This window comes from Symphodus melops (assembly GCF_947650265.1).
Source record: "Symphodus melops genome assembly, chromosome: 15".
Lineage (NCBI taxonomy): Eukaryota > Metazoa > Chordata > Actinopteri > Labriformes > Labridae > Symphodus > Symphodus melops.
In genome coordinates this window covers 3,694,012-3,721,455 of record NC_136705.1, presented here as the reverse complement: position 1 = coordinate 3,721,455, position 27,444 = coordinate 3,694,012, and the positions used below count along the sequence as shown (strand labels likewise).

The 27,444-nt window shown below is 39.9% G+C and overlaps 1 long non-coding RNA gene across 3 annotated transcripts in view; it reads left to right on the top strand.

Moving 5' to 3' along the window:
• Positions 1-27,444, top strand: part of LOC306836000 — a 139,298-nt gene that overhangs the window by 70,383 nt on the left and 41,471 nt on the right. For all 3 annotated transcript variants that reach the window (XR_013780721.1, XR_013780722.1, XR_013780723.1), the window contains one exon: positions 15,168-15,237. This is a non-coding gene — a long non-coding RNA (uncharacterized lncRNA). The remainder of the gene's footprint in view (positions 1-15,167; positions 15,238-27,444) is intronic.

The window sequence follows — 27,444 nt, the reverse complement described above, 5'->3', positions numbered from 1 at the left end:
CCCACCAGCAGTCATTGCAAGAGTTAATATATCTATTGTTTGGCCAGCACGACAGACACTTATCCCTGAGTGTTTGCAGGCTGCTGACGGGAAATAATTAAAGGTGAGTGTGTGTAAATGTGTTTCAAACACACACACACACACACACACACATACATATGCAGGTCGCTAGGCTACAAAACCATGGCAACATTCACAGGATAAGGCATGAGTGGCAACAGTAAGAGTTGAGTTCACGCTGGTGTTTGTGTGTTTATGAACATGTTGAAGCATGGAGACTGCAGATAACTCAGCACAATAACTACGTTGGACATGGAGCAGAGAAATACAAAAGTGCACATGTTACTGGAGAGTCTGCTGCACACTCGTATCCATGGATGCTTCACATGTTAGACAAAGTTATTATCCAGTCTGTCATGGCTGCTTCACAGGAACGACGCCGAAGACAAAAACAGGATTAAGAAAGTTTAAAGCTCTGAAAGAGTTTTAAGTGGCCTCTGCACTATTTACTTTGTTCAAAAATGTTTTTGTTTCTGTTAGTTGATGAAGCCATTGGAACCCTTTCATGTGTGCATTGCCTAATGACATCAGGCCTCAGGGACAATATTGCAGAAATATAATACACTGTAGAAACTAAGAGGTAGTGGTTTGGATTTCTCTCGAGAGCGTAAAGGCCTTTGGACACCGAGTCCATTTTTCAAATCTGTGTTTTTCAAATCCGTAAAAAATGTTAAGCACAGAAACCTTGCACAGTCCACTGAGTGGATTTTTCTATTAATTGTGGAAAATGTTCATTATGAGACAAAATGTCTCGTACTCATCACACAGCATGATCAAGCAGTGACGATGATTGTGTGGTTCTTTCACTCCTTGATGAGAAAACAACCCCCCCCCCAAAAAAAACCAAACAAACAAGATAATTGCGAGAGTTTCACCTGTCGCTAAACAGCATCATACAGGTAATTATCCCAAGTGTATTCAGTGTATTACAGGATGTCAGTGGTCCAGTTTGAATGACAAAAGTAACCTGATTGGAAGAATAATATAATATTCTGGACGATTATATTCTGCAGTCCTTTCGGCTCTGTGTCCACTGAGACTGTTTTTGTGCCGTCAGTGCCCATCCTTAATGAAAAACCAAAACAGGTCATCAGCTTCACCTCTCAGTGTCCTGAGCACTAAACACCTTCAGCATCAGCAACTCCAAAATTGTAATGTTTTAATCCTGATATCACTGCAACAGGGTTGATGTCCAACCAGACACAAAGTGACAGCACAAACTACTTTAAAAGTGACTGTTTGACCTTTGACTGTTAGATAGGCAAGAGGCGACACAAAGAGCAAACTCCTCACATAACCAATAGATCGGTAGTGAAAGTGGCCCAGTAGTTTTACTTTAATAAATAGGAAAAAAATAACCCATGTTAACATGATACAACTATCATTGTTTGTCCGATCACCAATGAGTTTTGGGGATAAAAAAAATTCCTGTGTTGAAGAATTGAACAATATTTTGTTCAATTATCCAAAACAATAACTTTTTTTTTTTTTTGGGGGGGGGGGTTAGAATCATTTGTATACTATTTTACATGATGCACATTCTTGATGCGGTAATTCAGGCTTAGTGGTGATTGTAAACCAGTTATCATTTTATGTACCAATATAACAGAAAACCGTTTTTTAAAATCTTTTTAAAGAAACACCTTCCAAAATCCCCAGGATGCACTGCACCTCACAGAAGGAGATTTCAGATGTCCTACTCCCAGGAACAATAAGGCCTAAAAGAAAAAAAAAACACTTTTGCTAATGATCAAGACTCAACAAAAAGGCATAATTGACTTTTAATGAAATTCTTGGCTGTTTGATTTGCACATTTTGGATGAGATCAGTACAGTGTGTTTCAGCAACAAACCTCTGTATTTACCCCATGGACAGAGAGTTGTTGGTTCTGTCGGTTCATTAAGTGATACATCAGTTGATCACCAAGGTTTTAGAGTCAACGGAGAGACCCTTAAAACATGTGATGAGGCCTTAACGCCATAAAATGGAGGATTATTCAAAAAGGATATGAAGCAACATTAGTCAGTGATGCCTGTCGGGCAGCTTCTAGTCAGCGGACGTGAACCTCAGCAGGTGTGAGAGGCATCACAGGAGCAGCTGGATTCAGGTGTGATCATTTCTCTGCTCTCTCTTGTGACATCCACTTAGAATAGATGAATGAAAAATGAGAACGTGCCAATATTTCCCTTCCTTCACTTGTTCACTCACTCCTCTCTTGCTATTAAATTTACTGTTGAGGAGCAAAGACATTAACAGAGAAATGCAACAGATAATGTGGGCATTTCATGCGGAAGCCGCGATATGAGCGATGTATTAATGGGGGGAAATTATTGCGCATTCAATTACGGCACAATGCCTTCCAGAGATGTTTGTGTGATTTGGACGCGGCCTTCCACGGCGGGGGTCCCTCCCTGACTGATGAGCACCCTAATCTGCTAATCTCACAAACAGGGGTGGAGGTGGTGTTTGGTGGTGGGGAGAGGGGGGTTTATGACGAGCCAAATGCTTTGACTCGCCGCACGCTAACGGTGGCCAATAAAATTAAAGAGCCGGTGCGTGCCCGGGCGCCGAGAAGACAAGGGAGGAAATCAGAGATAGATAAACAAATAGAATCATAAAAAGGCAGGGCGCTGGTGAAGTGGTAATTCAGTGGGAGTTCATTAGGGGAGAGATGGAGGAATGAAGAGTGGAGGGCTAAACTGTGGATGACATTACCTCTAATGTGGCTCCCCTGCAGAGTTTGTGATAGGACGGCCGTTCTCGGTGAAAATAGGGTTTTTAGCATGACGCCACGCTCACAAAGACAAAGTCCCGCTAAATAGGATTTTTTTTTTTTTCTTAAGCATTGTACCATTTTAGTGCAGAAAACATCTCCAAATGGGCTTCTCAAATGTGTTCAGGCGTACAGCCAAGTTCAGACTACATGGGCAAATGAGTTTTGTGGTGTGGCAAATTTGCAAGAGCTACAGGGTTTAAAGCCGAGAGCCTAAAGCAACCTCTTTCTCTCAAACAAACCAACAAAAAGACCAGCCATCAGTTACATTTCATCAATTCAGTTTTCTCCTAAAACGCAGAAATAGTTATATTCTCTGCATAAAGGGGGGGGGGACTCTGACATGCAGCATGCAGAGACCAGAAAACTATGGCATGGTGGCATGAACTTTCACCATTTGCTTACCAATGTGCTATAAAAAGCTCTGTGTTACTTTATGATATTGTCGCAACCATCCTCCTGCACAGAACTGATGACAGGGGAACTTTAAAGCCTATTCATCTGCCACAAAAGACACGATCAGTGTGTTTCTCTCTTCAGAAAAGCCCCACTTTCTTGCAGAGTCCTGTTATTGTATGACAACGTGATGATGATGTGCCAAAAGCACATGTAGTTTCATATCTGCAACAAGTCAAGCTGCTGTTTTAAAGACTACACAGAGAAGTATTTCCTTCATTGTGAAGCACAACTTCACAACATGCCCCCCTTGTGTATGTTTTCAAAAGGCGGCTTCTGCTCTTCTGAAATGAAATAGTGACATTAGTCTCGTAAACAATACTTTGTCCCTCCTGAACCCAACACACAGTTCGATCAAGCAATAATTTGGCTATCAGAGCTAGCTGATAGCTAGCTCATAGTCATCTGACTGCATCAACATGTTTTAGAAGCATCATACCTGTGCCTCCATCGAACAGCTGAAGTGTGCACAGACTGAGACAGAATTTTACTCTTTCAATGAAACTCTTTTTTTCACAAATAATTCAGATATTTGTAATGTTTCTATTTCGAAAGCTCATACAGTGATAACGATACCATTTTTGATTTATAGTGCAGTCCTTTGAACACTCTGCTACGGCTGTGTATAAAGGATAATAAGAAATGTTAACGTCAGACAAAGTCATATCAATGTAATGAATGTAGTGTAAGAATGATTTAGAACAGCAGCTACCAATCCTAAAGCTGAGAGAAAGAGAGACACAGAGATTCGCCTCATCCAACATTGTTTCTTAATTATCTTTATTTCTCTGCTTTTTTTCTTGATGAATCCTTCACGAGGTTATCTGTACAGGTTTTTAAATCCCTTTCCAGATTCACCAAGACATCAGACACCGAGATTTTTCTCAAGCCAGTCTCTGCATCTTTAAATCTCACATTCTGCTTTATCCGAATAAAATACTGGATGTTTTTACTTCCTCAGGTTCCTTAAATCTCTAAAATGAAAAACCTGTTTTAGCTTTAACTGCATGTCCGTGTTGCTTCATTTTAAGTGGTCACACGGCAGAATTGGCCTAGAAAATGTGTGCACAAATGAAGGGGCTCTATCTTAAAAGGAAACATACTGTGTGGGAAATAGTTTAAAGACAGCTCCTCCCTGTGCTAGTTGCATATCTGCGCTTCCTCTCCTGGTGTATAAATAGACAGCAGAGGGATTACAAGTGAAAGAAATGTTCCTAACTGCAGCTGTATTATTCCTCGCCATTGTCTGCTGTCTACCTCTAGATGTCTTAGCGAGACGTCACTGAGCGTCTGTAAACAAATTTGTGTTGCTCGTAGCGTTCTGGCGGATTTGTTGTCTGGTTGAGCATATTTAGCAGATGAAACGTGTTGTGGTGACAAGCATGATAGAACACATATGTCGCCGAAGGCTATTCTCTCTGCCTCCCCTGTTGTGGCTACACAAGCAACTGATTGTGTTTCACTTTTCAGAGTGTGTCCTTACTGTTTGCGTGTATGTGTGCCGATGAGTGTAGCTGCTGGTATCTCATGGCGCTTTAATGTTGCCTGGAGCGCTACGTTTATGTATGTGTGAGACCGTCTGTTTGAAACAAGAGTTTCTAATTCTTTTCCTTTCCTCCAATGCAGCGTTCTTATATTTAAACCTGGACGTTTCTGCCTTCCTCCCTTTTTTTCCCCTCCTCTCTTCCCTTCCCTTTCCTCTCTCCTCTCCTCTTCCTGTTCTGCCGCACTTAGAGCAGATGTAATTGCTCAGACAGAGCAGGCGTTCAGAGCACTGTCGATGTAAATGCTGCTCCATGGCGGTGGCTGACTTAATGAACAGCAGGGCTTGCAGCCCTCTGGCAGCACTTAAACTTTAAAACATCTATTATTGAGGCGTGAGAAAAAAAACAGAGTGGCCAGCGCTGACCCCTCTCTCATCGCTCTCTTTTTATATCTGTAGTCACGGGGGTGGAAGGGTTGATGTTGTTGAAAGATAAAGGTGCTGCATGTAGCGTTTTTTTTTTTTTTTTTTTTAACTCCAGTGCACCATTGTCAAATTATTTCATCATAACTTCCTGTATAGCTCTAGGCCGCAGCAATCCAGAAACCAGACAAGTCTTTAAAAAAAGAGAGTGATAAGTTTGACATTGGAATATTATTATCGTACAGTAAGTAGTATTACATCTCTAACACTGAGAGGTAAAAAAAAAAAATCTGTAGGGGTGCTGTAATGTACCCAGGCATTAAACGATAGGTAGAGTCTAATAGAGGCAGACACTGCTGGAACCAGCACATAATGTGTCAGAGATTATTAAGTCTACTAAACGTTGAAATGCATAATAAGCGTTGTATTTGATGTTTTTATGTTAGGATTGTCAGCTCAGTTGTCCTGCAGCGTTTAGTTGTGTACAACACAAGACGATGGAAACACATTGTCCATCTTAATACACAGTGTTCTTTCTCAGATTTATCACACTGCATCCACATTTATTTGGTTCTTGGTAAAGGCAAAAAGAAGCTTCCAGTGCATTCGGTGAGCTTAGCTTGTATAATTTTACTCAAAGTCACAGAGTCATCATATAGATTCAGTGAGGACAAAGTGCTACATGTGCTACTCACAAAATGGAAAATAAAAAGTGCAGAGTCCACTTCAAACCATTGCCGTTTTTTTGGTTAGCTCCTTGTGGATGTAAATACAACCTGTAAGTGCAGATGAGGTCAGAGTTAGCTTAATGCTAACCCCTCTTTTTTCTGCTATCTCTCTTGCTCCGGGAATACAGATTTAAAAGGCCATTATACTCCATCACCTCCACCATGCACAGTGTCACTGCCATCGCTGCAGTGTCAAGTGCCTTATTTCTGTATTAGAGGGGGAGAGATAAGTGTGTGTGTGAGCAAACTTCTGCTTTATGTGCTACTCACTGTATGTGTGTGTGTGAGTGAAAATATAATGTACAAGAGGTTAGCGGAGAGTGTGAGTGGGCCGTGCTCTGCTCTGGACGCACTTATCTCTCATGCTGTGTAATGGATCCTGCTGAATATTTGCATAAGGTATGGAGGTGATGTCATTTGGTCCTCTGAGCTGTATTTCAATGATGGTTGACTGTTGGCAAAGTGGACATACTCAGAACAAGCTTCACCACTTCAAATCCTTCTGTTCAAACTTTGGTCAAACTTTTTTCAGAATATAAACTTTTGTAAATGAGACTTTAAATGTTCAAGACATTTGTTGGTTTCCTTAATATTTTTGGCTGTCAGCATGATAATTTATTTATTGAAATAAGGGGCGACTTTTTTCTCAAGTCAGTTAAACAGAAATTTAAATTCTGGCTTAATGACAAGAAAAAATGATCAGAAAAAGTCCAAATTAAGCAAAATGTATAAAAAGATATGTCTGCATGTAAGATGTAATATAGTTTACCAGTAGTTGCTGACTTTAGCATTGCTAGCATCATCAGCCTCCACCCTGCAGGTTAACATCAACTGGCCTGTGTTAAATATTGTGACACAACCTACATACATTTGTCTCTTAGCTACCCAGATAAAAACTGCTGATTAGCAGCTCCTAATGCTATCAGTTTAGGGTTCTTGTTTACATCCGGGTAGTAGAGCAGACAGAGCAGGTCCAATCACGAGAGCTTAAGCCTCGTTTATGGCCACAACTCTGATGGCAGCTGGATGGCTGCATTGCAGTTTGACCATAACATTTGTGTGTGATTGAGGGCCATTGTTATATCATCAATAATTTAAATATAATAATGGGCTTAAGGAAAAAAAGTAAAGTTCCCATATTCAGCTTTTTTTCTCGTTTTACATGCTCTTTAGTGTATTTTCTATGTGTCTTGTGCATGTTTCATCTATGTGCACAAATTTAAAGTCCACGGAAACGCGTCTTCTCCAACCTCCTCATGTTAGCATTAGCTGCATGTAACGCTTGGTCCCTAGTCCCCCAGCTCATTGTAGCAAGACCAAGCTCGTGCTGCACGCCCATGTGACATCCATGCTGAGCTACTGCCAAATTACAATAGAGCGGATTTCAATCAGATCAGACCAGGCCCACATGGGGACCCTGATCGTGGTGGTTTCAGAGTGTTGCAAACACAGGCAGATGAGAGAGCCTGCACAGAGCAGCAGTACATGAAAACAGACGTTTATTTTGAACATTAGTGATTGTGAACATAGTTTACGAGGCACATAAATGAGATATATGAACCCCAAAAAGGGCATAATATGGGACCTTTAAATGAGGTGTACACACATCCACTTGTCTCATGAAGTATGTATGTACTAGAATATCATGTTAAAAAGAACACTTTACACTGGATTTGAGTAGAATAAAAGGCTGATGATGATGATAAAAAAAAACAAAAAACAGTTCAAATAAATACTATGGCCCATTGGTGTTAAGTTTTTACCATATTAGAGTGTTGGAGGAATTAAATTTGTTGTATATGTGCAAACAATACTCGCTAAATGAATGATGAGAGTTTTTAATATAACAGAAATGCATCAACACACCTTACCAAAAGTCTAAAACTCAAACACAAAACACAACTGTGTTTGCTTGTATCCACCAATCAAAATGACTCAGGTGAGTGTAATGTTTTCATCACTGATAGTAATGATTGATAGCTACCTAAAGCTGAACACAAAGCAGATGTTTTAGTACGTAGAATTTAATATGAAAACCACTTGTTTAAAAACTCATACTTGGTTTTAGGTCAATCTGGGCTCTTTAGTGGCAACATTTCCACAATTTTTCCTCAATCCGAAGAGCAGGCTAGGTAGGAGACCCCTCCCTAGTCTTTTTAGACTTTACAATGTTTGATGTCAGTGTCACTGTTCAAATGTCAACACGGTGGAGAAACTTTCATGAACATGTTAAATAGTTCCGTCTACCCAAAGGTCATATTCAATCAGTTTAATTGTACTTACAGTCTCTGGAACCCTCTTACAAGCTCTGCTCGAGGGTACACTGAGCTCCTTCTCTTCCTCCCTTCGCTAATAGCCGTTGTCTTAATGCCAAAGTTGAGTATTTTTCAGGTTAAATTTGGGGTGGCGACGCTGTGCGGCGATATTAATCTCGCTGGCTTCGTCGCTGCGGTGGTAATGAAGGATGGCCGGCGTTATTTGTATCCTCGCTTGTCGAGTGTTTTGTCAAAAGTAGGCGAGTTTTGCTTGCCTGGTAGATTTGTGTTCTCCCCGGGGAGCCGTGGCCCAGTAAGAGACAGCAGTTGCTCGACATAATTAGACCGGGAAGGTCCTTGTAAACTCATTAATATTTTGCCCGGGCTGAAATGGCTGGCTCTCCAATAGTTCCTTGGCTCGGAAAAAGAGATTTTAGTGTAGAGTTGAAATAAAGGCAGTAAGATGAATATTGGGATTGAAGTAAATAAGTTGAGGAGCTGGTCAAGAAAGACTGCAAGATATATGAGCCCTCATATCTGAGAGGAACACTGATTGACTGTCTAATAATGAAGACCATTAAATTATACTTCAGATCAAGTGAAACTGTTGTTTGAATACATTTGACACAAAAATACCCAAACTTGTTTCCATACAAACTGTTTTTAGACTATTATTATTTGGTCATTGTGATGAAGTTCGAGACACAGCTCAAAAATTCTATCAGCACTACTCTCGAAACAAGTTACAAGTTTTGTTGAAATCAATATAATACACAATCACTTGCCAATAACAACATGCTGTTGAGCTTTTCTTCATCAAAGAACAAATCGTAAAAAAAGTCACAGTGATCTATCTGAACCAAGGTCATGTGGTCTCAACATGTGTTGGTTAATTTACTTTTTTCCCCTGTTGACTGTAAGTAAGAACCCAGTCAGTGCCTTCCCTTTGTTCTAAAAATCTGTTTTCCAAATTTGTATCAATAACAATGTTCTGTTGGATCCTAAGCACACTTGTCATTGAGCCTAAAAATAAAAACCCAATATTCCTTTGTCCTGACACTCACTCTCCCTTCAGTTGTAATTTCAGTGATTGCCGGCGCTGTCCATGGTACTGAAACCTCAGTGGTTAGTTCTCATTCCATAATATAATGCAGTGTATCTCTCTTTCATATGCAAACATACACAAATTATACTTTAATCTGGAGTTTAGAATTAGGGAGGGAAGTCTAGACCCTGGTGGTGGTTTTGATAGAAGAAAGCAGGATGTGATGAGGAGCGGGTTTCGAAGGCTGTATCTGAACTTTGCTGAGCTGGAATGGAGGTGAGGGGGCGGAGGAGCATCGCAGCGATCACACAGAAATGACGAACTGACTGTGGTAGAGAGAGACCAGGTTTTAAAGTTTGACAGCAGGATGATTGGTTGAGAGAGGTTGCAGCAGAATCTGGTTGGATTATTACATAAGGAGTAAATTCCCAAAGTCAGCTGATCACCAGAGCAGGGAGATGGTGGCAGTGGTAGAGAGGGAGAGGCAGAATGAAGAAAATTAAATGAACGTGTGATAGAATATAACCAGTTTTCGTTCTTCAACTAGGATAGTTAGATGATAAGGGCCACTGATATGTGTTTGTGTGTGTGTGTTTGTGTTTGTGTGTGTGTGTGTGTGTGTGTGTGTGTGTGTGTGTGTGTGTGTGTGTGTGTGTTTGTGTGTGTGTGGGGGGGGGGGTTCTAACTTCAATCTTAGAGTCAGAATTCTGGAAAAAAAAGTCAGCGGCCCTCATCTTTTTCCAAGGATACCCCGAGATGAGACGACTTGGTCTTTTCAAAAATAGAAGAGGACAGATTTTGTAATATATTGTTCTCAGGTAACATAATCTAAAAGTGATTAGGATTGACACCACTGTAAAGTGTCAGTTTGATCAATCTACATTTTGTTCAAGGATAACTTTGTATAAAAGTTCATGAATCAAGCCGTTCTTCACACGAGAGACATTTTTCTAAAGATTAATGCATAAAATATTCCAAAAGCAAATAAGACTGCTGTATTTATTTAGCACATGTCAAACACAGAAGGCTAAGAGACACAACAGAACTGTTAATTGAAAAAAGGGGCAATACATATTTTTTTTAATTACATTGAGTTTATTCTATTTAAAATTAGAAATCCAAATACATCAATAGAAAAAAAATATTCCTTGAGCAAAGTACAAGAACACAAACTTTGATTCAGTATACTGCACAAAGGGAGATTTTTTTTTCAATCCAGAGTTTGAGGTTTTTTTTAGATACAAAATATGAAAGACCTGTCTCCTTGAGTTTTAGCCCAAATGTGTAAACTGCTTACACCTGCAAAGAGCACACGATAAAATTCCAGCTTTTTTCTGTCCAGCACTTGAGGAGGTGTTTAATTGTATTTAGATTGGATTCTCCTGCTGAAATTCTTCAAAAAGATTCAAACTGACCATTCAAAAACCATCACTCAATGAATTTTCAAGGGCTCACTGCAAGTTTTTTTTTTTTTTTTATTAGAACAAGAGTGTTTTGAAGTGGTGAAGGTTTATGTTTTTCTTTGGTTCAGAAAGTTGGAGCTCACTCAATTTAAATGGGACTTTAAATGGTGCAACTGTGGCTCAGTTGGTAGAGGCGGTTGTCTCTTAACCATAAGGTTAGGTGTTTGATTCCCAGTTCCTTGGACAAGACACCAAACCCCGAATTGCTCCTGCTGCTTCGTGGACGCCGTATGAATGGCATTAGTTACTTTACATAGTAAATGTGTAGGTGTGTCATGCGGTGTAAAAACACTTTGAGTAGTCAGTGGATTAGAAAAATGCTCTACAAGCTCAAATCCATTGATCATTTACTTTGTGTACCAATATAATACTTGTTAGTATTGATGGACTTCAATAATGCATACACTAAATATTCAATCTGAATTGAGTTCTCTACTAAAAGAAGAGAGTGGACACATCCCTCCCCTTACAAGAGAGGGTTTTTTTAATGTATTTATACTAAACTTTTTCATCTCAGGAGACACACAGCAGGTTTCAGACTCCCATCTGTTCAGTGTCTAACCCAGGAAAGGCTCACAGATGGCGGTTTTGGTGGACATGAGTTAGAACATGGCAGGACAGTTCATGTTATATCATAAGTGGAGTCTGGGCAGTGCAAGAGCTTTACAAATCTGTATTTGCACATTTATATTTTTTATTGGCAATATTTCTAGATATTTAAATATATATATATATATTTAAAGATATATAAATGTTATAAAAATGTTAACTGTTTACTCTCTTACAGAAGATGGCTTTAGTTGGGATTAAACATATTTTCTTTGTCTCTACAGAATGTTTATGTTCTTTACATGAGTCAAAAATTAATATGCAGGCCGAATTTCAATTGCATAACATTTAACGCTGGCAGTCATAATCAGTCAACTCAGAATGATTAATTTCTGTAACCTGGCTGCATATCTTTGGGAGGATGTTACAGTTTCTGATGTGATCTCAATCAGACACATGGAAAACATGCAAGCTCCATACAAAGGCCCCAGTAAGCTGAAAGGTTCTCACCAAAGACTGTTTACCAAAACAGAGGAAGCAACATGCACCTTGGATTCAGACCTGGGCTGCCCGCTTGGTGGACTATTGCGTCATGCGTGGTCCATGGGGCATGCAAACTAACCACTATGCTACCCGTGCCCAAACCTGCCCTTTTAATGTAAACAAGTGGGAAATGGATCAGACCATAGAATTACAAGCATATGAGACCTTCTTTATGAAACCCGGATTCTGCTGTGTCAGTTCAATATTATTATATTGTTTATGTCCAAGGGAGAAAAAAAACCGTAAAGAAAACTAACTAAACAATTATTGAGCTTTCGATAACAATTAGTGTTTGCTCCAAACTGACACAAGAATCTGGTCTACTGTGAACTGTATGGACCTCAGGGATCTTTTGTTGGATGGTCATTTCAGGTTAGTCTATTTGGTTAGTCTGCACTCATCAGGGTCATCTTTCAACCTTTCAAAGGTTGGGGGTTCAATCCCCAGTTACACCAACATGTCCAATATGTCCTTGGACAAGATACTTAGCTCCTGCTGCTTTGTCGGCGGTGTATGAAAGCTTATGAATAAATCACTACATAGCACCCTCTACCATCAGTGTGTGAAAGTTTTGGTGTGACCTTCTGTGTAAAAGCACTTTAAGTATAAAAGACGAGAAAAGTGCTGAGCTCGAGTCCATTTACCATTTACTCATCATGTTTGATACATAAGCAACCAAGAAGGGCAACTGAACCAAAAGGGCCGAAATGACTGTTAAAAAAAAACGTGCAGCACATTCAGAAATGATATTAATTTAGAATAATAGAAATGTAAAAGCAACAACTTTAACGCGCTGCAAATGAAAGACACGTTCTAAAAAAGCCAAAACAACTGCATTAGCATTAAATGTGCTGCAAACATACAATTGTAAAAATGGTAAAAAATGAATGTATTATTTTTGCAGGGCAATGTGGTAGTAATGTTGTTGTTGGCTTTTCAACATGTTTCATTCACAGTCAGTTGTTGCTTTTGTTTTGAATGGTAAATGCTGTAGTTGATAGTTATTCAAATTGACTATTGTAACTAAAAACCTAAGCAGGTCATGTGTATCTCTTCTCATATGACCTTATGTAGTCCCTACGTAGGTTTTAAATAGCAGTCAGAGCTCTCCTCTGGATGCTTTTCACCGTCACTCTCTCAACCACCCAGTCATCCAGAATTTCCCCCTCTGGCTCAATAAAGTATATGAAATAAAAAATGATAATAATCTTTGACATGACACAACCTGTATGCCACACTTTAATATTCAAACCATTTAATTGTTGGATAGGATGTCCACGCACCAAAGGGCAGTGGAGGTGAGACCAGTTATTGGATCATCCCAGAATGCCCTGCTGTTCCTCTCGACGCACTGTTAAGTCCCTCGGGTACACCTACACACTCTGTGACCTCTTTGCTCAGTGGACATCATCAGGCAGATTAAAATCAGTTAATGCACTGGGGGCTAGTTGACTCACTGTCACACACACACACACAAACCAGCCATTTCTCTCTCACTTTTTAAAATTAATACCCATTGTTTTTGTTAAGCAGAGGATGTCCCAGAGGCTGCCTCACGGGGTTGCGTGTGTGTGTGTGTGTGCAAGCTGAACATTAAATTCAGTGAAGAGAGGGTTTCAGTGGATTACTACGGCCCCAAAGTGCTGTGCCCTTTCATTAACCTTGCCTCTTAGTCGTCTCATTTAATACAAAACAAATTTCTAATCTGCAGCCTGCTAAACAGTTCTGCAGCTCACTCTGTGTGTGTGAGTGTGTCTACGTATGTGTGTAACGGTTACTCTTATTGCCTTGGGTTCCCTCTGCCTAGCCCCCTAATTACTCCCCGAAACAGGCGGCAAGCTCCTCCTATGTGCTATCATCATTTTAAATTTATTTTGATTGATTTGTGTCAGCTTTAACTATGCTTTGGGCCGAGGTCGATAAATAAAGATCAATACTTTAATGTTTTCCTCTGAACCTTTATTAAAAAATAGATTGGCTATAAAGAGGGCTGAATTACGAGGAGGACTGGCTACTTCCAATGCATGTCAACTGGAATCTAATTGAACAACATTGAACCAGGGAAGATTAGTCCAGGGAATGTGAGCTGCAGGAGGCCTGGAGTGAAAGAGAATGACTGAGGAATTGATGCTGTTAGCACAAAAAAACAGAAAAAGTTGCAGAGTTCTTTGGTCCAGTTTGAAAGAAAAAAGAACTCTTGGCCATGTGAGTGAATGTTTTTTTTTTTCTGTGTTCAGTAATCCTTTGATTTACAATATTCATCAACTCAAGATAAAAGCCCATCTGAATGTGTTAGCCAGGTGTTGCCACAAATAGAGGCAGGTCTTAAGAAGCCTCATTCAGATAGAAATTAAGAAGATTTTACACCACATGTCAAACATTCACACACTGATGGCAGAGTTTTCAGGGTACAAGTGACCATCAGACGAAACTCGTCCTATTCATGCACATTCAAATGCTGCAGATGAAGCAGAGGGGGTTAAGGGTCTTGCTAAAGGACACATCGGACATGTTGCTGCAGGAGCTTAGGATCGAACCTTTGACCTTTCGGTTGAGACAACTCTACCAACTGAGCCGCAGCTGCCCCACTAACTATAACAGGTATGCATACCAGTGTACGAAAATTAAAGATCAGCTGGAGGTTCATATGTGCGTGTGAACGTGTGTGTCGTAACTATGGAGACACAGAAGTTCAACACAGGAGGTTTCTTCATTTGGCAGAGGTTTTTGGATGTCCAAATTGTTAACACTAAGGTAAAAATGAATGATTTTAATGTTGTGAATGAGGAGTTTTAGTGCCTTCGATCTCTAAGACAGAGAACGTTTCTGCACATGCTCGATTTTTTTTCAGGAAACAAGCACCAACACATTTAAAGTGACTTGGAACCTTTCAACAGGAACTCCCTGCTGGGAAGAAATTATGATTCATTGGAGTGCCTGCGTCTGACACATTGTAAAGCCACAGTGAAATCTGGAGGAACAATAGGTTTTAACAGTTTTGATGTGAAAAGCGCTGAAAAAGATCACCTGACATTTTAATATTTACCCTGTTTGTACCAAATCCCTTCCAGATTGCAATGCACTTTTTTTTTTTTTTTATTAAAAGCAGGAACTTCAGGCGAAGTTGCACTTTACTGATTGCGTTTTGACAAGCAAAGATAAAAAGACAAACTTGCAAATATCAAAGAGACAGTAACAGAGCAATAAAGGAAGGTGTTAAACAGAGGGTGGAATCACAGCAGCTCTTTGGATCCTACATTTCAGGATACTGTCATTTTTATTTGAATACCTGATGTTTTAAAGCCTTGTTAAATGCAAGGGATTAAACACAATATAAACGTGATCCCTTTCTCTAACTGACTCTTAATCTGTCTTTGTCTTTGTCTCAGGTGGAAGAATACTAATGTTGTGTCTTCCAGCTCTTCGCTGCTGCCCGTCTCTGATCTGCTTTCTTGACAGGTAAGTGATTGGAGCTCACACAAAATACATTGTTTCAGCACTTGTGAGTTTGACTGGTCAACAGCCCTGAGAGGTGAAAGAATGTCTGGGAGATAATATTGTATTAAGACCTTGAGTTGGATTGACATACCGGCACACACACGTGTGCAGTGTCCAATGAGGGCTGGTAGGAGGGGGGTTAAGCTGGCGAGAGTGTCAGAGGGTACTTGAGGCTGGCTATAGTGCATTTTGATGTAATGGCGTCCCAGTTGTCTCGTCAGAAATCAATGGGAACCAAGAGTCTCTGCAAGCACATGGAGGTCAAGGCTTCGTCTGCCTAAATATTTAATTCTGGGAACACGTCTGGAGCTTTTAAAGATGAGCGCGCTGCCCTCTTTTCTCCGACCATGAGCGCGTACACAAATACACACTCTGCCTCTGGTTTTTCTCTGGGTTTTACTGTGAACGCTCACCGCTCACACTCGTGCAAACACGCAGACCGAACCTAAAAACACACATAAACACTGACGTTCAAGCTCGGGCTGCACTGCCTGTCCATCCTGGCTTAGGTCAGGGTTGGGTTAAAATCAATTCTAATCAATTATTAAGACCTTCAGTATCTCAGCCATGCTAAAAACAGGAGGCAGTGGCTTAAGCTGATGGAGTCCACTTCATTACTGCCTTCCTTTGGACTATACAGCCCAGAGCCCAACCGACCATCATATATTTTTATATAGGAAAACTACTTTTATGCTAGTTGGACAATCACTCAAGACTCCATGAATATCAGATGAAGCTTTGTGTCTTACAATGAGGGCTTTCATATGACGGCTGACAATCGCAACAACAACATCCTCAACATCCCATGCTGAAAATTCTGAAATGATGCTAAATTAAACATTTGGAAGTCCCCTGCCCCCAAATATGCACTGTAACTAAAGAATGTGCTGCCAAAAGCTGAAAGGACAGAAAATACACTGCAGATATAACATAAATGATGCAAAGTTAAAACACACAAAACCAGGAAATACATGCAAAGAAAAGCTCTGCATATTTAAATAATCACAATGAAAGACCTTTTAAAGCGTATTGCATTCACATGTGAACTTAAAAATCTGCTCTATTTTTCAAAATTAACGAGATAATTAGTATCCCCGTGTCACAAGCTAAGATGCACTTGCATTTGTCTGATCAGATGTTGCATATTAACGACTTAACGATTATCTGTGTACCCCAGCATGTATTACTGACGCGAGAGCGGTACCTGAATCATCACATTTTGAAGCGTAGGGCCACTGACCAAGTTGCCTTATTTAATGAGATGTATTGAATGAGAACCTCTGGGGTAATTATAGTTTGTTTGTTTTTTTTGTTTTTTTTTTAATATAAGAAAATAAATATAAATATAATACAAAGGATATTGGTACATTCCTTTAACTAGAAAAATGTTGTGGAAGTTGTGTTGCTTTGTCTTTTTAAGATGCACAATAGAGAAAAACACTTGTAGGCAATTAGTTTATCTTTCTGGCTTTTTATTTGATTCCCTATTACAATGAAACTTTAGTCTGACACTTGAGCCAATAACATAGGCCTAAAGTAAAATCGTCAATAATAATTCAAATGTAGGAATAGTAAAACCATAAATTTTTTACATAAACTTAAATTTATAGTTTAAAACAAAAGCTTTGTCCCATCTTCAAATGAAATCTATTTCATGCAAATATTGTTAATCGCCTTTGAAGCATTGTCTGGTATGTGTTGTGGCTTGACCATGAAGTTCCCTGCCCAGTGGCACTGGTGTCCTTCCTCCGACAGAGGACATGTCAGGGTGGGGCCACGGTGACCCAGATGGGTCTCAATCCAATCAATGCTGCCTCATCCAAAGTGTGATCACTAAAGACAGTCAGACAAGCACAGATAAATACACACACACACACACACACACACACACACACACACACACACACACACACACACACATATATGGGATGGCCAAGCCTTGGTCGATGTGCCCCTGGGCTGGTCTGAAAAGGCGTCACATCTTAGAAGCATGTCGTTCCAGCCTGATGAGCAATCTGCCTCATCAAAAGACCTTTATCCAAATCAATAAGGCTTTCGGCAAGGGAGCCCTGCACCGCCTGTCCACCGTCCCCACCGCACACACTCTGTGTGTGACCATGAGTCTGTGTGTGCACTCAACAGGGGATATGATGGTGTATGTTCATTGTCCATGTCAGATGCAATGTTTTCATTCTGTGCTGTCCTCTTGTAGAAACAGAGATGTCATTTTTAAGCACTGACATCTGCATATACATTGTGTGTGTGTGTGTGTGTGTGTGTGTGTGTGTGTGTGTGTGTGTGTGTGTGTGTGTGTGTGTGTGTGTGTGTGTGTGTCACATCAAGTTTAAGTGTACACTGATTTTGCAGATGGAATGTGTTTGGTGTCTTTGTTCCCCTGGGAAAGTGTTGACTTTACGCTTATCTGCCAGGGATGGATCCAAACAAGAAAAATGAATTCATACACCAGATATCTGAGATTTAGGATGGTCAAGCTCTCTGACTTTTTTCTTCACTTTGTCTTCGCCAAAAGTCCGCTTTTCAGTTATTCAGTCACAAAACTTCACCTGAATGTGTCCAGCCTATTAGTGGGCTCATTAGAGAGGGACCAACACTGGAAAAGAGTCAACAGCGAGGCAAGGGACTCTGTGAGGTTGATATGCTATTTAGGCACAGTGGTGCCTTAAGCTAATTGCTAAAGCCAGCAGGTCTACCATGCTGATGTTTAAAAAAGGAATACTTCAATGATTATAGTTATCCAGCCTTACAATGGCAGTTTTAAATATGCTATTGTGATAACTTTAATCAGGGAGATTAGCATTCCTCCCATTTCCACAGAGCAGCCTGGTCACATGTTTTTAGTTCTATATGTGATTTTGGCCGTGGGCCTCTTGAAAGAAGTGTGTACTGTACGACTTCATGGCAAAAGTTCAAACAGCAGCCTTCAGCTAAAACAAAGCAGGTCAGCCCGTCTTAGTACCGTTTGGTTTGATATAATGGCTGAGGCTAAGAGGTGGAAGAGGGTGGTGACGAATGAAGCTAAGAAGAGAAACAGGAAGAGTGTCAGCGCAAGATGACAGACTTGAGTAAATATTGGACAGGCTATACAGCTTTACAAAACAAGTTAGCTTTAAGTCTGACACAGGGCCATTTATTTCAATGTTACATTAAATCACAGTGTTTGTGTGCTGTACCAAATCTGTTAACCACCTCAAGGCAAAGGCAATAGTGAACCTTAAGACCAATGTTCTGCTGTGAACAGTTGATGGTTAAGTGATAAAGCAGAAGTTCAGATTATCTTATTGCTTGGCCCTATAAAATACTTGAGGTCTAAATTATGAATTGGCCCAAAAAGGTTGGACTCTCTTCAGTTTATTGCCCCAGCCAGCAGCCACAAAACAGACTGAAATGGCTGCAACAGTAGAGCTGCAGGCTGTTTTCGACGGCTAATGCAATTAAAGAAGATGAACTTTGATCGGGTTGCAGCCGTGACTCTGTTGTTGACTGGGGTGATGTATGGCACCATTTCCAAAACTGTTTGAAACTATTAAGTCAGCTCAGGTAAAAACAAATAAAAACTAAGACAACATTTCATTTTAAATTCACCCAGAGGAACAAAGATGTTTGCACCAAACTTACCTAGCAATCCATTCGGTTGTTCAACCGAAGGTACCACTAAAAAAAAGCCATTCATTTACCTCCTCCAGAGTCTCATTATCTATCCGAGTTGTACTCCCCATGACAAGTGATCATGTCTGTGTAGAACTGTGGTACAAATCCTTTCAATTTCTCATAAAAGATATAAATGACGTTCAATGCGGTTGTGTTTTCATAACCTGCGATAGTCGCTCTGTGATGACTAATGACTATACTCCGCCAGTCTTGTGCTTGTTGTCCATTACAGGAAGAGCCGTGAATTCATCGCTTATCTTGCTCTTCCCGCAACTCCCACAGGGGGGCGGCTAATTAACCTAATAAAAACACTAACCATTTTCGTAAGGTAAATTGAATTGACTTGTCAATGGTGTATGTCAATACACACAAGGAGCATTACTACTTAGTGGGAAGAGCATTGAAGATGGGCTTGTGAGTGTATATAGAGAACCCTGTAAACCATAAAAAGGTCTATTTGCGATAGTTGGTGATCTGCACTCTGTATTTCATGTGTGAAGGAGGGGGAGATTCATAGAATAATAAGTCATTGTAAAGTGAGTTAAAGGGATACTTCACCCATTTACATGAAGCTGTGTATCATTAGAAACATGGTAGTAGTGTTGATGGTTGGATTCATGACCATTCAACACTACTACCATGCTTCTAATGATACAAAGCTTCATGCAAAAATGGGTGAAGTATCCCTTTAATAAAGGAGTTCTAGGTATGACACTCGTTTTCAATGAATTCCATGTAAATGGTTTTATGAGATTGTGTGGAGAGGTTTTTGTATCCCTTGTTTTTATCTCTGTTTATTCTGTTGTCAATAGATAGAATTTGAGGACAAAGCGATTGGCAATAAATAAATAAAAATCCTCAAAGTCATAATTCTAAAGAAATGAAATGATTTGAGCAAAATATTCTGAAAGACATATGATTTCATCAAAGACATATGATTTCATCAATATGCAACCTTTAGTGTAATCATTTAGACAATCCTTATTTTATCCAACCCCAGTTGGAACGTTCAAGTACGGTAAAAGACAAGAAGAAGAGTGTGCATATGAGGATTTTTAGAAAAAACAGAGTGTATTTACAACTATCATTAGCAAGTATGTATTCAACTATTCACCAATGAAGCTCTTAACTACACACATTTAAAACTATACAGGACATTGAGACATGAAGAGGCAACTTAAAGTGACCACTTGTCAGGTAAACCAATATTTCTGTATATTTTCAAAATTATTTTAATTCTTCATTTGACATCAAATCAGTTTTCCAGCATATAATGAATTCTGTCTAATGAATATATATTGATTAGCCATCCTTAAAGAAGCCATATGTTAGTCTGAAAAGTACCATTTAAACTTGGTACTCAAAAATCGAAATTCTCAAAATGTTTAAATAAAACATGAAAAAAAAACGTGATATGCAAAGAAAAAAAAAACATATCCTTATTTCCTGTTTGGTTACAATTGATTTAAATGAGTTCAAAACCACGTAACAGTAAGCATATGCAATAACAACAAAACAGAAACGGTTGTTCTAGAATTAGAGACGGTATGCTTCTCGTGATTTTATTTTCTTACTGTCCCGGTTTCTTTTTTCACCATTTTCTTTCTTCCATCTCTTTGTTTCCTCTGCCACCGCTTCCCGCTGTCTGCCTTCCTGCCTCTTCCTGTTAATGGTAATAGCGCGGCTGATGTTTTAATAAATTAAGCTTGATTAGGAAGATTGTCGCCCTTTTGATTCTAATGGGGTCTTAAACAAACTCTTCCATGATAGAATAATCATGGAGAAAAAAAATGGAGGAGTGTGGCGTGTCAGTTTCTGCGTGTGTGTGTGTGTGTGTGTTTGTATGTGTGTGACACTGCCTCTTCTTGTGTGATAAGCAGTGAGATCTGGAGAGTGTGTGGAAGTGCCCATTGATACTGTGTCTTCACTAGGGACCGTTGGCTTTATGGCGTGTGTGTGTACGTGATGGTTTACGAGCGCTCTCCTCGTTCCACCATTAAGCTCCTTCCTCTGGTCTCTCCCTGTGGTGGTGTAATGACCTGCAATCAGCTCTGAGTGTATCTCCATTAAAAGGCCTTTTCCTTTCCACCCTGCACCGAGGCAAACGGCTCTTTTCGAGAAATTAAAGCACACAGGAGGTTCGAATACCTCTCTAGTTATTACAGATCTATAGTTTCTCTTACTACCACCACCCACCATGATGGTTATGGTTTGGATATTAAGTGGACTTTTCTTTCAGGGAAATACCTGTTAATGGAGAGTGAAAGAAGTTTAGCATATAAATTGACAATGTTATGCAATACAATGTTGTTGTTATACTGGCTTGTACAAAAGAGGGAGAAAAAATAGTACATTATTTAAACATTTGGCAAATCACTACAAGCATAATTCTTTTTTCAGATTGAAATATATATTTTTTAATTGTCAAAAAGGAATCTATGATGTAAGAGTACATGACAATAACAGTGTAGTGCATGCAACAATGCATCTATTTAACATTGGTATAAATTGATAGAGACATCGGCCCATCATTGCAGGAAGCAAAGTCAGTTCCCGGTGTTTATCTGTTGTTTCCTATCAAGTAAACGTTTGCAAGCCTTTGTTACTAACTGCTGACTCAGAGAAAGGAAAAAAAAAAGGTAGTGTCACATGTTGGACAAAATCTGATTGTTTTTTATATTTAAAGAAAAAATATCAGTATCTGAATGGAAAATCAGCTAAATGTGTTTTAGTTTCAGTATCAGACTCTAATGTTCCCAATCAGTGCATCTCTAGCTTCCCTTTACATTGTATTGGGACGTTGTACATTGAAGAGGATTTTTAAGCCGAATAATGGCGGTGGCCATATTGGAAATGCTGACCCAATACCAAATAAAAAGCAACTTTTCAATATCTGAGAATATGTCATGCTGCGATACAGATCTCACAATGCATGGTGAGTGTTAAAGTAAAGGACTGTCGTGTCTTCACACACTATTACTCGATAGTACTGTTCATTGTTTATGTGTGTGTGGTTTGTTTCTTAAATGTGTGTGATAAGATCGAAACCTTAAGTGCAAAATGTTGTGTAAAATGTGGACGCAATGAGGAACTGAAAAGTGGTTTCTCTTAAATTCTAAAGCTTCCTTCCAAGGTCGCTGGAATGAGATAGGACAATAAGAACGCTGACAACATACAGAGGCTTAAAACACACTGCTGCAGCTGCAAGGTCATTACTTTTATAATTACCATAGCAACAACCCAACCTCAATGATACTGTTGGGGGGTAGTGATTGGACACTTGTGGCACCCCATGCACAGAAATGTACAGCGTAAATTTTACTCCTCGACAGCGTGTTGATAAACACATTAACCAATCAGGTGTAAAATGTTTGATACTGAGCTTCTTCACCAGGAACTGCACACATGGTTTCAAATGAAGGGAGTCATCAGGCAGATGCAAACATAGGACCATATTTGGTGATGCTCAACTTATTGAGCACAAAGCTGCTGAATAGTGTGTGGTTTTAAATGGACAGCTACAAATAATCAAATATGGTGAGGCTGTTTTAAGCTATTCACCAATTGCAATCTTTAGTTTAGAAGACGCTCAATAATTGAGCTGTTTTCACATAATGCATTCCTGAGGCAGAACATGACGTAATATGAAGATAGCAGAAGTGATGGCTGAAGCAACAGAGTCCACCGCTGTCATAGGAATTTAGGCTTTATATCTGATTATAGCAGTGACTACTGCTGTTGTACTCAAGACCACTATTTGTAGGTCTCGGCCTCGTTTAGAAATCTGGACTTTTACTCGGTCTTGTCCCGGTCTCAGGCTGAGCAGGCTCTGGATTTTATATGAAGATTGGTCAAAACCACCACTGAAAGGCTTGCACGCAAGATGATGATTTTTCAGTGATATTTATGGTCATGGTCTTATCGGTCTCGCCCTCCTTTGGTCTTGGTCTTGTTATTGACTCGGTCTCGGAGCACTCTGTACTCGGGTATTTCATGGTCGTTGTGAGTGTGTTCTTGACGACAACACTAAGTGCCACGTGTAGTTTTACGTATCTATGCACCCGTCAACAAAAGAATGGAGAAGAACACATTTCCGAACAGGGAACACAATGAAGCAGTTTCATGACATGCTTTGTAGTAATGCTACTTATTTTCAAAAAATCAATGCAAACAAATGACATGCTAATGTTCAACACAGTTATCCTGCAGCATGAGAAATGGGGTTTAATTTGTCGGTCCTATTTCTGTTAAATCCATGATCAAGTTTTAGAACTACAACTCCACCCTCTGTTGCTTTTTATACTTTCTGTGAATTGCTGAACATAAGCCAGAAGTGAACTCTCTTTTTGAATTCTCTTTGTCACTTCAGAATCAACTTTTTGGTTTCTCAGGTCTTTCTCAAAGAGTGATAGTCGATCCCAGCGAGAGTACCTGATTAAATAAAGGATAAAAGATGACTCCAACTCGCCATGAACGCCCACGCCTGTCTTGTTTGTTTTTCTTCTCTGCTGTCATTCTTTCTACTTTGTCACCCTGTCACTTTCTTCATGTTGCTGTTTGGATCGCCACTGTTGTCAGTGTGTCCACACATCACTTCTAACTGTGTATATTTATCAGCATCTATGACCTGTGTGTATGTGTTCGGTCTAAAGCTGCATGTGTGTGTCTGTGTTCGTGCGTGCCAATGTTTCCCTCTCATCTGACTGTCTCATTAGAGAAACAGATTCCAGCCATCACACTCAGCACTGCAGCAGAGACCCATTTATCCCAAAAATGATACGACACGCAAGAGAGCACGCGCACGCGCACTCACACACACACGGACAGACATCTCTGCAAAGACAAAGACAAATCACTACTGATAACTGAAGTATAAACAGCAAAGCATGTGTTAGTTTTTAATGTATTTTCTCTCAATCATCACACTTCTTAAAATATCATGTCAGTTCAATGATTGTCTTTTTTGTTAAAACAAGCACATAGCATATAACCCTCAGAACCTTTATTGTATGCATAACTTGCTTTGCATATCACTCAAAAATAAGTCACATATACACAACAGCCAAAAAGTCAGTATTTTACAGTAGAAATGAACATGTTTACAGCCTGGTTAAAAACAAACAAATATGTTTGAACGATGCATGTTGTCCTCGTTAGGCACGTAGCTGACATGATTGACAGGTGCGATGTTAGGTAAAACTCGCCTCAGCTCTGGCTCTCAGCCTGTCGTTAGGCTGAGACAGCGTTGAGACTCCATGTCATTACATGACATGTTAAAAGAAACCTGAGCCCACTTCTGTGTAGTGAATCCTGATCCAGTCTTTTACAGAGACTAGAAATGTGACAAAAGCTTGTGTCCGATATCTTTGCACATTTTCCCACTTTTCTTGTCTTCAAGTAGCTTTACATTAAAAAGATGGCATGCAGAAGGACACTTTCAACGGCTTATCCGTCCTTATTCCAATGGCAGTTTTTAGTGGAGATTTTGTGTTTAGGTGTTTTTTTGGGGTTTTTTTTGCAACTGCCACCTCTCACAACCATAAACGCTCCCTCTTGTCCTACTCCTCCTCTCTCTCTCTCTCTCTCTCTCTCTCTCTCTCGCTCCCTCCCTCCCTCCCTCCTTCCCTCCCTCTGATATACATAGCAATGACCCCTGTCTCAGTCATGCAGGCACCATGCTGTGAATTCCATCTAAGCAGAAAAACAAGTGGAGATTGTTATGCAAATGGCTATGTGGTGGGCCTTGTGCAGGAAGGGAAAAAAGTAGCGATGTTTGTGTCCCTATGTGTGTGTGAGAGGTAAAAAAAAAAAGAAGAGAGAAACAGAAAGAGGAAGAGAGGTTCGAAAGGGAAAAAATAAGTAGAAGAGTGGAGAAAGGAAATAAAAAGCGGGACTGAGGGGGACATCGTAATGATGCAGAAAATGCAGACAAGATGGCATGATAAGATGCTCTTTTGAATGTATGTTTACAGTCTATACCTGCTGGAGGTGTTTAAAATGTATGGCGCCCTCACTGATCAGGGACGGAAAAGTTTGAGTTACTGCACGTGTGCGGGAATCATGCAATTTTTTTGTGTATTTTTACATCATGTGCAGGCCTTCTGTATGTGTGTATGCAAATGCTGACTCTCTCTCTCTCTTGCTTTACTGTCAACATCTGCATGGCATGCACGCACACACACACCTACACACACACACACACACACACACACGCACACACACACACAGCTCAGATACAGATAAACACATACAGACACTCACTTACACGTATACACATGTAGCCACACAGCATGAAGAGCTGGGAGGTAATGAAGGGAAATAGCAGGTCAGTTACTGTTTAATTGTCATTGCACTTCATTGGGAACACATCAATCCAGCAATGCTTCACTGAGCAGAAAACAGCGGCATCTCACGCACACACAAACGCACACAAACACACGTCAATGCATTAAATCTGTCCCATGCACTGGTCACAGGATATAAACGTCACCACCCCCTCCCACTTGCTCAAGGTGAATTCTCTGGAAAATATCCTGCTCAAGTGGCAACCTCCAGTCTTGAAAGATGAAGCCAATGGGGGTGTATTAAATCCTGCAGGTGTCCACCTGAGGCTGGTTCCAGGAGCCCGGGGAGATGCATACACATAACTGGCAAAAAAAGCCATTTTTGTTTACAGACGGGTTTAAAAAATCAAATCGGTCTGATTAGTTATTGTAATGAGTGGCACACACTGTACAGAGAGGGCTTTAAAAAAAAAAAAAAAACCGCTCCCTTTTGATTTTGAAAACATGTGTTATCCATAGTTTATAGCCCATGCTTGCAAGCCCGTGCTGCATTCACACATAGAACTCCTCCTGAATATATCATCGGTTTTCTGCAATTGTGAAAGCCTCACTAGTCACCTGATTTCCCTCATGCTCGTCAGCTTCCTTTTAGTGTCAACCGGCAACCTCAAATTTGCAAATGTTAGCGCGGGTGAACTTTTCTCTATATGAATACAAACAGTGATTGAGGCATTCTACGTTTGATACCATGCATTCGGTTTTATTTTAAAGGCTACTAACGTGTTCAATATAAATGTTTATTGATAAAAAATAGACAATAAAATAAGTAGTTAGACCAATATTGCTTTCCTGACTGAAAGTATCACTGCTTGATATTCGGATGTGTTTTGGAGGAAAGGTGTAATAGGTAAATATATAGGTGTGAGTGCCTCCATCTATACTGACATTCATCTGGAGCCCATTAGTCACCTACACTTTTTCTCAAAACCGTACTTCTTTCCTACTCTCCTCAGTTTCTGTCTCTCAAACTTCTCACAGGCGCACACTCGTACTCACTCTGTCTCTTCCACTTTCTCTGTGTTTATCTTTCACACACAAACACACTCCCCTCTCCCCCTCACTGTCACTGCTCCTCTCTCTGCCTTCAGACAAACTCACAAACACGCACACTTGATCGTTATCCAACAGTGTCATCAATTATTAGGTCTGCTTTATGAAACCCTGGTGCAACTCGCCACCAAACATTCCATGTGTATTGCTATTCATAGTGGACACTGATCCCACACACTGTTTCTCTCTCTCTCTTTTTTTTTCAAGTTGCTTTGTCTTGAATGAAAGTTGCATCAGTTTACATCAGCAGCAGACACACAGTGGCAGGCTGGACCCCCTCCAACCCTCCACCCCTCCCAGCACTGTGGGCAGTTCTAACGTAAAGGAAGCCAGAGTACAGATCACACCACCTCAGGTACTTAATGCTAAATGTTGAAATTCAATCCGATGCTTACCGCCTTTTAACCTCACTTGAACCAGAAAGAATTTCTCGTGTTTCAGGAGGATTTGGCCAAAAATGGACTCTTAATATTGGTGGGAACAAGTGCCAGTGGGGATTTGTGCATATTGTAAAAACAACACAGTACCACTGTTTCTATAAAAGAAAAGAAAAAAAACAGCGCCACATTTGATTTTAAAAATCAATAATTATGATGTAAGGCTGCATGGTAGGGAATCGGATCATTTCAGAGTTGTAAGGCAGCATGAACTCTTGCATATATTTCTGTCTGAGGATCTTTGTTTTTTGGCAAAGCTGACAACATTTTGTCAACAATTTTTTCAGGAAAATCTATTGACATGAGATTTATGTATGGTCATATTCATACATTAAATTCTTATAATTCTATAAACAGGACAGGTCTTTTACATCATGGATTGTTGATGTGTGCGTGACAGATGTTTTACTATCAATCAAACAAAAGAGAAATCCTTCCACCACAGCTGATGTAGCTGCTTCATTTGCCCCATACACACTGGCACCCCATCATACTGCGGCAAGTGGTGCCTTCAAGTTCAAGCTCTGAAGACATTTAGAAAGGTTGTAGTTTATTTTCTGAATAATTTAGTTTAGCTTAGTTTGGACAAAATGTCCACAATAGAATACATGTAAGTCTTTGAAGAGAAAAGATGCTCTGTACCAGATTTAGCTAATTTCTATTTGTAT